The following is a 4,984-nucleotide window of genomic DNA, read 5'->3' on the forward strand; positions in this document are numbered from 1 at the left end:
GACTACAGAGCAAAAGAGCTTGATTCTGAGACGTTGCCCGTCCTTGTAGAGCAGTTCACCTTTGATTTCCATGTCAGAAAAAAGAAGGTGAAATCAACAATTCCCTTCCTCTGAGCTGGGAATAGGAAAGAAGCCCAATTCTCCAGGAAGCCTTCAAAAGGAAACTCTGCATTTCTTTGTTAAACACCTTGTTTAATTTCTTGAAAGAAATCTTTCCCAGGACTTTGCAACTGCGGTGGTTCAAAGCGGGTGGGCAGCCGAGTTCCACCACGGCCGCTCTCTCACTCCCCCTCCTCAAAGGGAAAGGGGGAGAAAATACGATGCAAAGGGCTCCAGGGCTGAGATAAGGACAGGGCGATGGCTCAACAAGTATCGTGACGGGCAAAGCAGACTCAGCACAGTGACCCTCAGGGTCCCTCCCTGCCCCTGCTCCCCGTGGGGTCCCTCCCATGGGATGCCGCCCTTCCCCAGCTGATCCCACACGGGCTGCCCACAGGCAGCAGCTCCTCAAGCACTGCTCCCACACGGCTCCGTCCCACGGGCTCCATCCATCCATCCATCCATCCCCCAGGAGCAAACTGCTCCAGCACGGGTCCCCCACGGCTGGGCGGCAGCTCCCCCCAGCCCCCCTGCTCCTGCGGGGGCTCCTCTCCATGGCTGCAGCTGCGGCCCGGGGCCTGCTCCTGCGGGGGCTCTCCACAGGCCGCAGCCTCCTCCAGGCCACAGCCACCTGCTCCACCGGGGGCTCCTCCACCCACAGGGGGGCAGCAGCGTGGAGATCTGCTCCATGGGGGACCCATGGGTGCAGGGGGACAGCCTGCTCCACCAGGGGCCTCTCCCTGCACAGCCCGCAGGGGAACTGCTGCTGTGAGCCTGGAGCACCTCCTGCCTCCTGCTGCACTCACCTTGGGGGCTGCAGGGCTGCTTCTCACTCCTTGCTCTTCCAGCTTCTGTTGTGCAGCAGTATTTCCCCCTGCTTACATCTGCTCTCCCAGAGGTGCAAACAACATCGCTTATTGGCTCAGCTCTGGCAAGCGCCGGGGCCCTTTTGGAGCTATCTGGAGCTGGCTGTTGTCTGGACTGTTCTCACAGACGCCATCCCTGCAGGCCCCTGCTACCAAACCCTTGCCACGTAAATCCGATCGAAGTGTATGCAGCAATTACAAAGCCGCTGTGCTTTGGGCTGTCACGATCCTTCTGCAAGTGCAGGGGAGGTGCAGGGTTGCTTTGCATTTCCAAAAGGAGGAAGAAAGCCTCCAACCCCACTGGACCTCAGCCACTTGCAGGATCCAAGCAACGCTCCCCACCTTCAGTTATCTCCCTCCCATGCACACAGTGGGAGCAAGGTTGAACAAGCACATTTTTGAAAATGTTTATCTTAATGAAGAATAAAAGAAGTCTACAACACCCAATCCCTCTGTGCACCCAAGGCAAAAATCGTGGACTATTCTGCCTCAACACTATTTTCAGACCCAATTTGTCAAGTCATCTAGCAGAGGATTTCTCTCTTGTTCACTCACTAGCTTAGTAGAGCACCAGTTTACATAGGTGCTGGAGCAGATTCCTCAACCATCTGAAGGGACTTGATCCCAGAAAAGTTCAAAACTGCAGATGACTCATGATTTTGTGGTGAAGCATCTATTAAATGAGAGCTGTTCCGCTTAGGGCACAGTGAGACAGTGTGAGAAGAACCCTGTATCTCACTGATTGAGGCTTTATAACTCTACAGAATTGTCAGTCAACAATAAATGGAAAGTGCAGGAGATATGTTCTTTCTTCCTCCTTTCCCTGCCATACATTAGCAGAGAGATTGTGGTGGGATATAGGTTCAGAGCCTCACAGAAGAAGGATTTGAACCCAGGCTCTCCACAGTCTGCACTACTGCCTTTCTGACAGCTTTTGACTATTTTATTTTATTTTATTTTATTTTATTTTATTTTATTTTATTTTATTTTATTTTATTTTATTTTATTTTATTTTATTTTATTTTATTTTATTTTATTTTATTAGTATTATTATTCTTCTTTTTCTGGGTGGTGTCTAAGTCTTGGGGGGCAGAACAAACTGTGGGAGGAGGGAATGCTACTACTGTCTGTGACAGTGGTGATTTCTGGACAGTGTTAGCAACAGAGCTTCTGCAGAGAAGAGAAAATGCCAGGCAGTCTCTGTTGGTATTCCATGTACTGAGTACTGAGTGCAGTTTTGGGCTCCACAGTATAAGAAAAAGACATAAACCTGTTAGAGAGTGTCGAAAGAAGGGCAACAAACAAGAGGGTCTCTTTTAACAGGGGGATTGAGGTTTGTGGCAAGGTTTTGGTAGCAATTTAGGGGCTGCACTGTGCTGGACACAGCAACAGACGCACCATAAGCCAAAGTCAGACAATAAGCCAAGGTGTGTTCACGCGTGGTTTACTGTGGTTTACGTGTGGTTTACATATAGAAGAAAGTTTTTGCCTAGTGGTGAGTATACTGCAGATTTGTTGCATTGTTCTAAATTAAATAGCAAGATAAGTGATGGCATCGTAGGCTGGGAAAATATTTCTAGAGTATCAGCGCATTTTGAGCATCATTTTAACTGTTTATGCAAACATGAAGATTATTAAAATCAGTGTTTATTTATGTCTGTATGTAAACAGGTGATCATGTTGTATAGCATGCAGTAAATGGTTTGTGAATGCTGCTTGAAGAATGAAAAGAGTAAGTCAGCTCCACAAGGAATAAATGAATTTTGTTTATTTGTGCAATGCAGAGATTAGAATTAGACCAACAGCATGGAACCAAAGTCTTGCTGTGTGCCTTTTATCTGTAGGACAGTTCATGGAGGCTTCAGCAGCCCTATCTGTTTTCTAGCACTCTGAAATGTCCTCTGTGGTGCTGCACCCAGTTGAAAGCCTGCACTGATTGTGATGAACTTTCCTAACAGGAGGCACGGGTCCTTCGTCGGACGCTGGCTGGGGATGTATGCTGCGATGCGGGCAGATGATGCTGGCCCAAGCACTGATCTGCAGACACTTAGGGAGAGGTGAGTGCTGGTCCTGAGGGAACTTCGGTATTGTCTGCAGACGCTTCTTTGTAAGTACTCCATTAAAAGCACAAACCCTGAATTTATTAGTGAGACTTTCTTTGATGCCCTGGTAACAGTTCCTAATGAATCAATTCATATTCAGCTGGGTGAAATCATCCCAGCCTGAAGCAGAGAAATAGGCATAGAAGGAGAACAAATGGGGAATCCTGTCGCCATTATTTTATAAACCTTTTAGTGTAACACCCAAGTTGAGGCCAAGGGAAAACCTGCCACCGTGGGACAGTGTTCTTACCCTTCTCTTCACTACTCACTTGTCAGCAGCACGAGGTCCAAACCCCCCTGGTGCAAGCTCTTAAGCATGCATGTCACATCCCAGGATGCTGCCAGTGGAGTGTTTGGACTTTCTGTATGGATCTTATGTTGTTATTTAATGGGTGCTTAGAAATCCAACAAGGTCTAAACACAGCCTGTACTTTTAAATAATCTTGGAAGCTCAGAGATACTGGAATGGCTATCAACACGCAGCATGATCCGTCAGAATATGTTTGCAGTTGATGTTTTTGTTTTATTTTCCCTGTTTTTACAATCTAGCCTATGATGATAAAGGGCAGCTTGATGATAAATAACAAGCTTGGAATTCTAGGAGCTCTACACAAAATGTAAATATTCGAGATGAATTGAAATGTCTTTTAACATCTCGTTATAAAGCTTTCTGCTGTCTAGACATTTGATCAGTGTAATGAAAACGTCACCATTTTTTATTCTATATCAATTTTTCCTTTCAGATTGGCAATGGGAAAAACACAAAAAAACAACCAGAAGAATATCACAGAATCCTACGATGCTTTCTCGACAGGAAGGCTTGCTGTTATTCAATCCACCAGATGGGTAAGAACAAACATAAACTTTCAGGTTTTTTCCACTGAAATTTCTACTGTGTTGAATCACTAATTTGCAGTATGTTAATTCATAATTTTAAAAAGTGGATGTGAAGACAAGGTGTATGCTTATATAAAAATAAAAAGGTATGCAGATGGGCGCAAAGACTAGTAGTACAGAAACATTCCCTGAGACCTAAATAAAGCCATGTACTAGAATGTAGCTCTTGATAAACTCTGTAAGCCTTGGGTACCAGAGTCAGTAATGTTAGAATAGACAGTCTTGTAGCTTATTGCTGTAATTTGTAATAAAGGGCACTAACATTTGTTAACTTGTAATTCTCATTGTAGTTTAGAAGCCTTTTGTTTATTAAAGAAACTGGCACTCCCTAAGTTTTGAAAAGAGCATAGATTGAGAAAATAATTGTTATTGCTAAATACAGATTGCAGTTACTCTAGAATGTTTGACAGCCACAGTATTTACTGTATATTGTTCCCACATTCTTTATGGTCTCATTTTTCTTTGATTTTGTGTACGTGTGTCTTTTTTTCACTGTGAAAACAGCACAGGTGGGTGTTGGAGAGGGGAAGTCAATTGGAGAATGGTTTGGACCAAATACAGTTGCTCAAGTACTAAAGTAAGTGAGATCATACCAGTCTCATTCAGAACGTACTCCCCTGGGGCAGCCAAGAGAAGGCCCAGGCAGAGTTTTGAAGGCTGCATCTCCCCCTGTCCCACAGTCAGGAATGTACTTGCCATCTATTTACAAGTGCAGCATGGAATGTCATGCCACAGCTCGGTGTGCAGGTACTGAGTTGGGAATGGGTGACCTCTAAATTTTAATAAAGGAAGAGCCTGAGGAGAAGAAACTGCAGGAAAGTCTCCTGCTATGCCGTCTGCATGCCCTCACCAGTCACACCACAGATGTATATTCCTTTCTGCACAGTGGCACAGCTCTGGCAGGTCGAGAGTGCCACCGTGTAGGTCGGAGTGGTGGTGTGAAACATCAGAGAGAAGCCATCTCGGCTGAGGAGGGAACTGAGCTGCAATTCCTCCCTTTCTGAGCAGCAGTTCTGCCAG

At 45.7% G+C, this 4,984-nt stretch overlaps 1 long non-coding RNA gene across 1 annotated transcript; it reads left to right on the forward strand.

Moving 5' to 3' along the window:
• The first annotated feature begins 2,681 nt into the window (after positions 1-2,681).
• LOC140003516 (uncharacterized) lies at positions 2,682-4,681 on the forward strand. Its single transcript, XR_011812319.1, has 3 exons — positions 2,682-3,022; positions 3,811-3,913; positions 4,469-4,681. It is a non-coding gene; the product is annotated as an uncharacterized lncRNA (long non-coding RNA).
• Positions 4,682-4,984: the final 303 nt, after the last annotated feature.

The sequence above is a fragment of the Anas platyrhynchos genome, chromosome 12 (assembly GCF_047663525.1).
Source record: "Anas platyrhynchos isolate ZD024472 breed Pekin duck chromosome 12, IASCAAS_PekinDuck_T2T, whole genome shotgun sequence".
Lineage (NCBI taxonomy): Eukaryota > Metazoa > Chordata > Aves > Anseriformes > Anatidae > Anas > Anas platyrhynchos.